Raw genomic sequence first — 12,893 nt, forward strand, 5'->3', positions numbered from 1 at the left:
TAGCATGGAGCCTGATGCGGGGCTCGAACTCACAGACTGTGAGATCATGACCTGAGCCGAGTTGGAGGCTCAACCGACTGAGCCACCCAGGTGCCCCTGGGCTTTTTTTTTTTTTTTAATTATTTATTTTGAGAGAGAGCAAGCTGGGGTAGGGCAGAGAGAGAGAGAAGGAGAGAGAGAGAGAATCCCAAGCGGGCTCTGTATTTATTGTCAGTGTGGAGCCCAACACAGGGCTCGAACCCAAGAACCATGAGATCATGACCTGGGCTTGAAACCAAGGGTCAGATGGACGTTTAACCTACTGAGCCACCCAGGAGCCCCTGGACTTGTCTTCTTGTCTAAAAAATCCCAAGAGTTTCAAGGCTCAAAGATCATCAGTTATGATAGCGATCTGTAAACTACAAAATAATCATTTCTCCATTCATTCATTCATTCGACAGATATTTGTTGAGGGCCTGCTGGGTAGGAGGCATGGTTCTGAGCACTTAGCATATATCAGTTCACAGACAGACAAAGACCTTCATAGACCATGAATTCTAGTTGGGGGAGACCTTAAACAATCGTAAGTAAGCAAATATAGGATGTTAGAAAGTGATAACTGCCATAGAAAAGGTAAATCAGAGTGAGGGGGATTGGGAGGGCTGGGATGGTGAGTTGTAATTATAAATAGTGTGGTTAGGGTGGCCCCACTGAGAAGGTGACATTGGTGCAGACAGGTGAAGGAGGTGAGAACTTTGTGTGAGTATCAGGGCGCCTGGGTGGCCTAATTGGTTAAGCATCTGACTTCATCAGGTCATGATCTCACGGTTCATAAGTTTGAGCCCCACATCTGGCTCTCCTCTCAGCACAGAGCCAGCTTCAGATCCTCTGTCTCCCTCTTTTTCTGCCCCTCCCCAGCTTGTGTGCACTCTCTCTCTTTGTTAAAAATAAACAACAAAAAATTTAAAAAATTAAAAAATGGTAATGCAAATACTAAAAAAACAACAAAACAAAACAAAACTGTGTGAGTACCTGAGGAAGGAGTGCTGTTGGCAGGGGAACAGCCAGTACAAAGGCCCTGAGGCAAGAGTAGCAAAGAAGCCCTTGTGGCAGAGAAGTGTAGGTGAGCCAAGAGGAATAAGAAGTGAAAGCAGAAAATTATAGAAAGCCAGGTTGGGCAGGTCCTCATAGGCTATTGTAGGCTTTGGCTTTTACTTTTAGTGAACAGGAAGCCATTACAGGATTTTCAGTAAGGATTTGTAGGTCTGACTTATGATTTAAAAGGATCACTTCGGTTGCTGGTTGAAAAACAGGCTGTAGAAGAGGAAGAGTGAAATGAAGACCACCGGATAGAGGTTCTTAAAACAACCCAGGCAGGAGATGGTGGTGCACTAGACCAGGGTGTTAGTAGTGGAGGTGGGCTAAGAAGTGGTTGGACTGGGGTCATAATGAAAAGGAAGAGTCACCAAGACGTTGTTGACACATTGCAGGGGAGTGGGGGGGGGGGGGGTGGAGGGTGCGGTCAGGAAAGGAGAGGAGTCAAGGATGCCTGCAGGGTTTTTGGTCTGAACAACTGGAAGGATGGAATTGCATAAACTGAGCTGGGGAAGCCTGGGGAATGAACAGGTTTGCAGATGGCAGAGAGATTGGGAGTCCAGTTTGGAACATGCGAAGCTTAAGGAGGCTTTGAGATCCTTAGGTAGAAATGTCAGCTAGGTGGTTGGATAATCATGGCTGCATTCAGGAAAGACTTGGGTTTGCAGGTATAAACTTAGGAGTCAGAAGCATATAGATGGTTTCTAAAGCCATGAGACATGACAAAGTCCCCTAGGGAATGAGTGTAGAAGAGATAGGTGGGCCAAGGGCTGGGCCTTTCCGTGGGCCAAGCCGAGGAGGAGCCAGCAAAGGACACTGAGAAGCAGGAGCCAGTAAAAAGAACAGAAATGTCCTCATGGTCAATGGAAGAAAGCATCTAGGAGGAGGAAGGGCTCATCTGTGCCTTGTGGCCTGTGAGGTAGTCACCACCATCATATCCTGAGCTGTGGGGGTATTTTCGCCTGCCGCCCCAGGGACCACTTTGGGCCCGAAGAAAACAAGCAGAATCAAGGTGCCTGATGGGGACCACACTAACCATAATGAACCAGGAAGATGTTTGGTATGTTTTCTCAAAGGGATGGAGGCAAAATGGTCTCAGTGTGTCATCTATAAACTGAGGGGATTAGACCGAATCACTGACTTCAGACTGGACTCTCATGGTCTGAAAGTTCTCTAAAGGGCATTCAAGTGGGGAGGCTTCCCGTCCCACCCTGCACACTCACTTCACCAGAGCTGCTACCCTTCCATCTGTTTTAGTATATTTGACTTTTGCATAAGATGCATTTGAGAAAGGGATTCTGTTTGTTGCCAGATAGAGTCTGCAAAGCACTGGTCTGGAAGATTAGCAAGTCCTTCCTGCTCTGACATCCTAGGAGGCTCAGCTACTCAGGGAGCAGGGATGCCACCATGTGCCTGTTTCTGTGCTTTGTTTGGCTTTGGCTGTGGAGATCAGGAGGGTGTGTCCCCCCTGGGCTGGGAGAAGCACTGAGCCAAGTGGAATAGGGAAGGGAGAATTAGGTAGGTGCTGTGCCTGGAACCTTGTAGAGCTCCAGGATCCCAAAGGGAAGGAAGAAAGAAGAAGAACCATTATTGGCAACAAACAGAACTGGTAGGATGCAGGGTCCAATTAGATGCTTCCAAGTCTAAGATGTCTCCTCTCTCCCCCTCCTCCTTATTGTTTGCAATTCTGCTTTTCTCCTGATGCAAAGCTCTTCTTTTTATCCCCCCTTCACTGTTGCACCCTCACCTCCTGGGTGCCATTTTTGATACAAGGGAGCAAAGGTGGAACTCATCAAAGTCATCTCTGAACCAAAAATAACCCTGTCCAGCCAGACACGTCCCGACCTTCCAGGTCAAAGTGCTTGCTTTCATTTGTCAGTGCTGCTACATTCACCTATGGCTCTCAAAGGTCTGAGGTTTAAAGCTGGCTTGCCTCTGTATTAAAGAAATATGTATATTTTTTTCCTAATAAGTTCTGGGAGTAAATCAGTTTTACATCAACCAAAGGATCAGTCCTGAATTCCTAAACCCCAGTGTAGAAGATGGGGGCTTTGGGATGTTATGGCTTAAGTTGTTTGCTCATTAAAATGTCTAATCTGGCTGATGTTCTGGGGAGGAGTCTGTATGGTGTATCTTGCTATGTAGCCAAATGTCTGAGATCAGACAGCCTGGGTTCACAACATGGCATCATCCCTTATTGGCTGGTGGCCTTGGGTGAGTTCTTCTCTCCCGGCCTTAGTTTCCGCCCCTCCCCCTCCCCCAGCGCATAGGAATGTTTTGGGGCTGGGACGAAATGCCATGATACTTATGAGCACTTAGTGTGGGGCAGTGAGCACTTGACACATGACAGCTATTATTATTGAAATTCTCAGTCCCTAGTCCCCTGAAACCTCTACTGTACCACCCATCAGGTTATACTGTGAACAGCCCACTTACCTGTCCATCTTTATAGGCCAGGCGATTTCCTGTTCATCTCTGGGTCTCTAGTGGGCACATAGTTGGCACTTACACAGATTTGTTCAATGAATGAATGAGGCCATGGAACACAAGCTCCATGCGAGCAGGGTATTTGTATATTTCACTCCCCACCATCACCCCGAGACTTAGAACGGTGTCCACACATAGTGGGCACTGAGTAAATATTTTGTAGTCTGTGAAATGAGCCATGGATCAATGAAACTTCACTAACAGGCAAACCAAGAGCCTGGAGCTAACCACTGGCCAACGGGCTGGGAGTCTTCCCCTGTATTTCTAAATTCCCAGCCCTGAAAAGCTCTCCTTTTCAAAGCTTGCCTCTCTCTTTGAAGAAGAGAAAAAGAATGGTTCCTCATTATTCCTTTATACCCACTTTCCTCCTGTGAGACCGCACCTTGCTCTCATTCAAAGCTGAAAGCTGTATCTGCATATAGACTCTCGGATCTTCGAACTGGAAGAAGCCACACAAGGCTCCTGGTATAGCCCTGCTGCCTTCAGATGGGTGTCAGGTGGAGTTTGCAAACCAGACATCTGAGAGCCAGGGGGATTAATAGATGTGCGTGGGGCCGCACCACTGTTGGCAGATGAGCGGGTCAGAGAAAGTGGAAGGTCCTCACTTCACGGCTGGACCTGGGCCTTAGCTCCCTGAATCCCAGCTTGGCATCCATGCTGCCATGCTGCCCCAGGGAAAAAGAAACAAGGCTTTGTTTCCTTTACTCAACTGTGATTCAACCCTTTGTCCTGTTGATTGAGGTCCGCCATGGTCGGAATCAGTGTAGAGCAGTCTCCAGACATTCTCTCAGCTCAGTCCCTCCAGCCCCACCGATGAGGTCGGTATCTTTAGTTTGCCCCGCACAGCCTGGGGAACTGAGTCAGAGAGGCTGAAGAGACCCACTGAGGGCCGTGCTATCCGGGTGCAGGAGCTGGGAGTCCCGCCCTGGCCACCTGGCGGGCCATTGGCAGGCTGTCCTGTGACCCATGCTGGCCGTCGGCAACAGGGGTGCAGTGTGACCCATGAGAACTCCTTAAATGTTCTAATAACACTAAGACTGTGTCTAGACCATGATAAGACAGCTGGTCAGTTCCACAGCGGAAAAAAAAAAAAAAGAATCAGCGATTAGACGAATAATCAATTTAATCAGATTGGCAATGTGGAATTGTAAAGAGAAAGCAACCGTGTATCTATTCCCACCCCCAGTACCCCCCACCATGACTCAGTGTTTGTGGTTTTGTTGGTCTCTCTCCATCTCTCTTTGTCCTTCATTTGAGAAGTAGTTCAGCGTCTACGAAACACTAGGCACTGGTATAGGAGGAAAAGCACACGTCGCTACCAGCATATAGTCCAGTTTTGTGATTACAAAGACCAGGACCACTTTTTTCCCTGGAACAGTGTGACACTTATTGATTCAAATACTTAAGCTGAGCCAGTTTAACCCGATGCTCCTATTGACTAACTCAGGTCTGTGTCGTCTTCCCCCTTTCTCAGGGAGCAAACTCATCTGCCAATTGAGTAGCATTGAAGCAAGGGGCCCCTGGAAGAGAGGAGGAAATGTTTGCTGTTTTTCAGGTTGCACTAACTGTAATTGTGAACCCCACAGTGCTTGTTATTATTAATTCTTTAGGCCTCCACAGTTTACAAAATTCCATCAGTTATTTCTATCAGTATTCCTAACAGCCCTGCGTATTAGCATGGGTGGTAGGCATTAGTGGCCTCATTCTGAGGGTGCCAGAGGTGACCTGTCTTGCTCAAGGTCGCTAAGTAAGTGGCAGCATGGGGCAGCTGTTTGAATCCTAGTCTGGTGCTCTTTCTGTGCGTCCCAAGTCGGTCCTTTGTGCATTGTGGGTGCTCAAGAGTTTTTTTTTAATTTTTTTTTTAATGTTTATTTATTTTTGAGACAGAGAGAGACAGAGCATGAACGGGGGAGGGGCAGAGAGAGGGGGAGACACAGAATCTGAAGGAGGCTCCAGGCTCTGAGTTGTCAGCACAGAGCCCGACGCGGGGCTCGAACCCACGGACCACGAGATCATGACCTGAGCTGAAGTCGGACGCTCAACCGACTGAGCCACCCAGGCGCCTCTGTGGGTGCTCAAGAGTTTTGAGAAACTGGATTGAATATCCCAAGGCAGGGAGGAAGAGTACACAGGGGTCCTATCTGAAGACTAACCAGGATCTGGAGGTTACCCCAGCTTTTGGCCCTCCTAACCTTTGGAGGTAGGGGGTTACTGTGCCCCTCCCCTGCAGCCTGTTAGGTCAAGGTTCAATGGAGCCTTGAATCTGACCTTGGCCCCTACCTTTACATCTTCAGCCATTGCAAGAGGCTTCTCATGGGCTTCAGATGCTGCTGCTTGAAGGTCACAAAGTCCATGGGGTGTCCACGCAGAAAGGAGGAGGGTTCCTGCTGTGCACTGCAGGACACAGCCCCTTAGCCAGCTTCCCACGGGCCCAGAAAGAATGGGCTATGAGAGCCTCTCCACTTGTGGACTTTCTAGAGGAATCTATGGCCCAGCCTGAACAAGCTCTTTCTGAAAGAAAGCACAAGTTCAGAGGCTCACGAAGGCTGGTGTGCCTTAGCTCAGCTGTATAATCCATCCTGTTCTTGTATACAAGAAGTTGCTCCCTGTTGCACTGGGCACTTGAAAAGAGGGGGCGTGCCCAAGTGGGAGACACGCTCCCAGACAGGTTTCTTGCCTTGGTTTTCAGTTTGCCAAAAGTTTTCCATTGCAAAGGCTTGTCACAACTAGAAATCCTTACGTATTCTGTGCACAGGGTCTCTGTTATGGATCTTAATCATTCATCATGTTTTCCTTAAAGTAAAATGAGTTTTCTGTGAAAGGAGAAGTAGGAGGTTATTGATAGTACATCATATATCAAGGAAAGCTTCAGTTTGTTTCCATTTGGAAGAAGTGAGGGCAAGTGTTTATTAACTTCAGCAGTACCAGGAAAACAGGCAGCCATTGTGTGTGTGTGTGTGTGTGTGTGTGTGTGCGTGTGTGTGTGCACGCACATGTGTGTGTGCATGTGTGTGTGTATGCGGGCCTACATTAGTCCAGCAGACTTGTCAGAAATGGGGCATTTGCCAAGGCTTCTGATCTTAGTTGAGTTTTGATAGCTAAAATTGGCAGACTGTCACGTAGGTAGTTTTAACATCTTCCTTATTCCAGCCTCCCTGCCTTTGGAGGCACCATCCCACATCACGCCCAGACATACCCCATCAAATTTATATTATGGCTGGAAAAAAAATTGTAATGATTTTGCTTTTGGAATTGTTTTGCCACACGTACATCTCATTTTTCGGTGGGCTCTGATTTCTCTGCTGTCATCATGTATCCTCAGGAATTCTTGCAAAATGAGAAAAGTCTAACTAGCCCTTCCTGCCCACCCCCCCCCCCCGCGAATGTAATGAAATTGTAATGAATGTTGACGTCAGCAGTTCATGATGTTGACTTCATGTTACAGGTTTTAGCCACTTAATTACACAGCTATTCATTATGGCTTTGCGGTTTTCTTTTCATGTTTTGGAGCTGACAATTTTCACTTTTAAGGCTTTGGGTATTTTTGTAGGCCCAAGAAGAGGCCCAGGAACTGAGTTGCCTAGTGGGAAAAAATGATCCCGTGCTGGTGACATTAAGAAACCGAGTTGAGATCAGCCTCAGGCCACTCTGAGAATTGCACTGCGCATCTCACACGTATGCACACTCACTCACACCCAGTCTCACATACACACTCACATTCATACTGTGATGCAGTTGTTGAGATAGTTAGAATCTAGCACAAAACCAAAGAGTGATCCCTCTCCGGCTTCTCCCTGCTCGCTGCTGAAGGTGCCTTGCATTGTCTACAAATCTGGACAGGACAGGCAATTTGGTCCATGGGTGTTTGGGCTTAGAGGTGTGGCCTTGCGGTGTGTTTCCTTCCTTGTACAATTCACCGGTCCCTTTTCCTACAGCTCCACGGCACTGACACAGCCCTTGGGGGGGGGGGTGCTGATTAAGCGGCCAACCTTCCCATTTTAGAAGAACAATGAGCACCAGACAGAAAAAACACTCCTGAGAGGCTCACCAGAGACTTCCCAGGATGGAGCCCTTCCCTAGCTCAGTCACTATAACGGTCTGCACGTTCCCAAGTGTGTCTTCAAAGACTTGCCCAGGGTTGTTTTCTTCTTCTTTTTTTTTAATCAGGAATTTGGTGAGGAGAAGAAGGGCAGTGCTGGGGGCTGGAAAGACAACCATGAATTTGACGCACTTGATGCCCCTGGGAAGCTCGTGCGATTCCTCAGGTGCAGGATGATATGAGCTGCAGTAGAGGCTGGAGACAGCCGGCCACATGGGGGGCAGGGAGGCAGACTCCCAAGCCACCGGTAGCTGGGAACTCTGTGAGCAGAGGAGCTGAGGATGCTGTTAGCACACGCCCGAGCTCGGCCCCTGCATAACTGGGCCACGCTGAGCCAAAGGCGTGATGGGGATTGAGTCACTGGGGCCCTGCCACTGAAAGCCACCTGTAACCACTTTCATTCATAGCTCTGTTTGGAAGGTGTTTCTAAAGCACTTACCTCGTGGCCGGTCTTGTGCTGGGAGCTGAGGATCCCTCAGTGAATGGGAACAGCATTACCCTCATCTGTAAGATGAGGAAGGGAGTTGGGTTGCTGGTGGATTTCAGACTTGGTAGCAACCCTCAGGTTTGGAATGCAGCCTTTCTGGGAACCTAAATATAGGAAACACAAAAAAGCAGATCTGTTTTTGTTTGATCACTATCCCCTTTGTGAATAGTGGACCCTACTCCCGTATGGAACGCAGTTTGAACACCAATGGGTGAGATTATCCCCGAGGATCCTTCCAGGAGCCCACGCTATTCTAGAATTCTGGGGTTTCTTGATGACAGGTGAGTTCCCTTCCATTCCCAGTCATCATGATCCTGTGTCTGGAATCCCGAACTATCCATCGACTGAAGCTATCATCCTTCTTTGCCTATGGATGCCAGATTCATGTTCTGTTTTCCTTTGGGGGATGGGAGGAGTCTAAGTGCTGAAGCTTCCATCCGAGAAGCCTGCTTGCAGGAGAGGGGAGGAGGGATGACACGTGGTCAGTTGCTCTGTCTCTCTCACCATTCAGAGTGACTCTCAGCTACAAGGATTGTGGTTGTACCATTGCCACCATCATTCTACCTGCCACATGGGTCAGAGCCACTGACCCCCATCTCCGACCAGAGTGTCTCAGGACCATACAGACCACAGTCAGCCTCCTTACTAGAGCCTCACCTTAGTCTTGCTCTTCCTGTTCAGTCCATCCCTCCTGGCACCCCAGCCGCGCTCTGAGTACTATTTCCCTATTGGCTACAGAGTCAAGTGCAAGCTTCTCATCCTGGTACATCCTAATACCTGTCTCAGTGGAACCTCTATAGCTTCCCAGGCTACTCCCATCCTCCCCCAAACACTTTCGTTCCTAATTCCAAGCTTCTGCTCGAGCAATCTGTCCACCTGGAATGGCTCCTTTCTTCCCCTCCTCTCAGCTGCATGGCTGCAAGTCAAGCCCTACATCCTTCCTGGGGCTGTCCCAGAACAAGCAGATTTTCCCTTCTTTGAAATCCCACAGCACTTGCCTTTGCTGTCTGAAATGCTTCATATGTGGATCACATGGGTCCTTTTGTTGGAAATCTTTTGCTGTGGCTTTGACCTGCATCTCCCATTACCCATAAGCTCTTCGAGGGCAGAGTCTGGACCTTTCAGTTCTTTTGCCCCTTTTCCTGCCCTGTGCTCAGTGAAGATATTACTTGCTCAAAGCTTCCAGAATTAGAGCACAAACCTATGTAGCATCCAGTTAGAGCATTCCGATTGCTAAAGGTGGCCAGAATTGAAGGTGCCTTTCTTGACCAATAAGCTTGATTTTAATTGGCCAATCTGATGTCAGATTGTGTTTGGTAGCTAGTATCAGAGACCAAACTAACTGGCTTTAAACAAGGCAAGGAGTTGTTTTTCCTCTCTTATAAGAGCCCAAGGCAGGTTGGCAGTTCAAGGTCAGGTAGGTGATTCTACGGCATCTCAGGTTCCTTTGTCTTTCTGCCCTGTCATCTTTAGCACATGGTTTGCATTCTCAAGGTACCTCATGGCCCCAAGATGGCTGCTACAGCTCCAGTCATCATTTCTGCATTTTAAGCATGATAAAGAATGAGGAAGGGTGGAGAAAAGCCCTTCTTTTAAGGAGCCTCACTGTTGGCCCCATCTATTAATTCTGCTTATATCTCTTTAACCAACGCTTGGCCCCTCTGCAGCCACCATTTCTCCAAGGGAGGCTGAGAAATTCAGTTCTTTAGCTGGACATATTTTTCCCACCATGACTACCCAATCAGAGTGCTCTTACTATGGAAGAGGACAGGAAGGGATATCGATTGGGTTGGCAGCCAGCAGTGCCCGTTGTAGCTGGTGAATGGCACCTGTTGTTCTTCAGGCTGAAGAAGTGCCTGTTAAAAAAGGCAACAGATATTTCCAGTTCATGCCTGCAACTTTTTGCCAGTGAATCCCAGGACTTCAGAGGTTGGGTTTCTCTGAGATCTCATCCTCAGACGAGTATTTCTTGAATGATTCACCCTGAGCCCCCAAAACCACTGGATGTAATTGGCCTCATAAAGGGGTGATGGCTGACACTCTTGTCGTGGCCAGCTCATCCTTTAGCACTGAGGAATGGTCCTGGTGTTCTGGGTCACTTTAAAGATTTGCTAAAGCAAACATGGAGACAGGCCATACCTTCTGTGTTAAAGCCATTGTCCCTGTACTTGATAATGAACATAATCTTGATTCCACACAATTTTGAGCTTCAATACAGATTTAATATTTCTGTATGTTTTAATTGAACAACCTGATTATATTAATAAGAGTAAATTCTGATTTTCAAAAATGATTGATTTGCTTTTAAAATCACTCTAGTACATAAAAGGTCTCTAAAAGAAATTGCAGTTGCTCTAGAAAGCACTCGTGATTTTATGGTCAGACCTTGTTTATTTCCAATGGAAGACAGTGGTCTTCCAGCCTGGTCATTTATCCTGGCTCGCCAGAAGCTTCAGCCGGATACCTCTCTTGCTTTTACTGGCCCTCAGGAGGTTCTGTCTGTCAGGAAGGGGAGTCCCTTTTTACTTGCCTCTGTTTGCAGGATATTTAGTGTTTGGAGATGAGTGTGAAGTATCTTGTCGGTGAATCACCATGGACTGTCTCAGGGTTGAAAAGATGGGCAAAGTCAAGTGTGAAGGGGAACAGAGGGACCCTTTATAAATAAGTGGACACTTCAGTGGGCCTGAAAAATACATCTTTAAGGCCCAAGACCTTGCTCCATTCTCTGATTTTATGTTATTTTACTTAAAAAATTATGGAAGCTTCATGAATTGTGTGTCACCCCTGCACAGGGGCCATGCTAATCTTCTCTGTATCCTTCTTTTTTTTTTTTTTTTAATTTTTTTTTTTCAACGTTTTTTATTTATTTTTGGGACAGAGAGAGACAGAGCATGAACGGGGGAGGGGCAGAGAGAGAGGGAGACACAGAATCGGAAACAGGCTCCAGGCTCCGAGCCATCAGCCCAGAGCCTGACGCGGGGCTCGAACTCACAGACCGCGAGATCGTGACCTGGCTGAATTCGGACGCTTAACCGACTGCGCCACCCAGGGGCCCCATGTATCCTTCTAAGTTTAGTATGTGTGCTGCCTTAGTGAGCCCCGTTTCTCTGATTTTAGAACTCTCCATGAAGGTAGACTTCTGTGAGAAATGATTTTTTCTGTGGAGAGAAAGGGCTTGGTATTAGTTTCAAGTGATAAAACATCCAACCCAGACTTCACGTAAACATAAAGAGAAGGGAAGTATTGGCCCATGTAAATGAGAAGTCCAGGAACAGGATTGGCTGCACGAGCTGCTTGATTGAGGACTCCCATCATGACCTCAGACCTCAGCTGCCCCTTGCCCTTTTCAGCTGTAGCTTCCTCCCTGCGTGGGTTTATCTTCAGCTCAGCTTCTCATGTGCCAGCCAGTTGGCTGTCGCTACCCCAGACTTGACTTCCTCCTGTTAAATCAGGAGACGAGAAAGCACTTTCCTTTCCTCATAAACACGTCCTATGCGCTTTGATTCTGACCAGATGTTGGTGGAACCCATCCCTGACCCAGTCACTAAGGTGAAGGTTTGCCCATGCCAGAATGAGGCTTCTTCCAGAAGCAGGGTGGTCCCAGAAAGCTGGAAACCATGCAGTTGCAACATCCAGAAACTCCAGAGAATGAAGGTGGGATCTAGAATGACAGAGAGGGGAGTTTTTATGCGGCTCCTGGGGCTGCAGCAAGAAAGCCATTATTTCAGGCCGAAGCTGATGGATGGTTAATACTGGTCTCAGTCCTCATCAGCAATGTTCATTCATTCCTTTGTTCACCCATTCATCTAGTTCTTTCATTCACAGCACACACATATCTCATGCAGTCCTCATGGGAGTCCCATGAGTGTCCTTGGCCTGATTAGACCCAGTGAGGTCATGTGACTTGTCTAAGGTCTCATTGTCTATAAATAGTGGAATCATGACTCACACCTGGGGCTTTTGAGGTGGTTCGTACCTATTCCCACTCAACTGCCCTGCACAGTGGAAGAAAAAGGCCTTTGCTCTGGAGCAGGGATTTGACCGGGGCATGACATCGGTAACTCTGAGATCCCTTTTGGGTCTGAGTTTATGATTTTGGGAGAGATGGAAGGTCTAGAGTTAGGAGGGAGCAAGACAGGATTTTGGAGAAGCACTCCCACTGAGGAAAGCTAGGAGGTACATGAAGGGGCATCCCAGATCCGAGAATGGCCTTTGTGACGGTCCTATGAAGGTATCCCATAGCCAGATCTCAGTTACAGGAAATATCACAGAACAGAAAGTCCTTCAAACTGAGACTGCTCCTAAATTTCAGACAATACAAAGTAAATGCAATTTTTACTAAAGATGAAGATGCTGGCTTCCCAGACTCTATCCCCGGGTGCCTGAGAGTAAATAGCCAAGGCCACAGGATCACACCCCCATTCTGGTCCTGTAGGGAATGAAGAAAAATACATCAGGGCTCCCTGGCACCCGACACAAAACTGGAGTATTTTTATGCAATGTTTTTACAGTGACTGTCATAACCGGCAATATTCCTAAAACTTACTGGGGATAATCGTAGTTTTATTTCATCCCTGTAAAAGTCTTTTGTCTAGAGTAGCATGTAATATTCTATAAATTTCCATGTAAACTCTACCCTTCCGTTTTTCACATGGGCCAGGTAGTACCTTCAGCTGATGACTCAGGACATTTTGGCTTTATTTACTAAAGTAGTCCTTCTAAATTGGGGGAAATTAAATTCAATCT

General features: G+C 47.4%; 1 protein-coding gene and 1 pseudogene across 2 annotated transcripts in view; one reads left to right on the forward strand and one right to left on the reverse strand.

Annotated features, from left to right (window-relative positions):
• ABTB3 (ankyrin repeat and BTB domain containing 3) overlaps positions 1-12,893 on the forward strand; it is a 315,532-nt gene that overhangs the window by 14,036 nt on the left and 288,603 nt on the right. The gene's annotated exons all lie outside the window — the stretch shown is intronic.
• LOC132660463 (U6 spliceosomal RNA) lies at positions 10,896-10,986 on the reverse strand (annotated as a pseudogene).

The sequence above is a fragment of the Panthera onca genome, chromosome B4 (genome assembly GCF_046562875.1).
Source record: "Panthera onca isolate mPanOnc1 chromosome B4, mPanOnc1 haplotype 2, whole genome shotgun sequence".
In the NCBI taxonomy this organism is placed as follows: Eukaryota; Metazoa; Chordata; class Mammalia; order Carnivora; family Felidae; genus Panthera; species Panthera onca.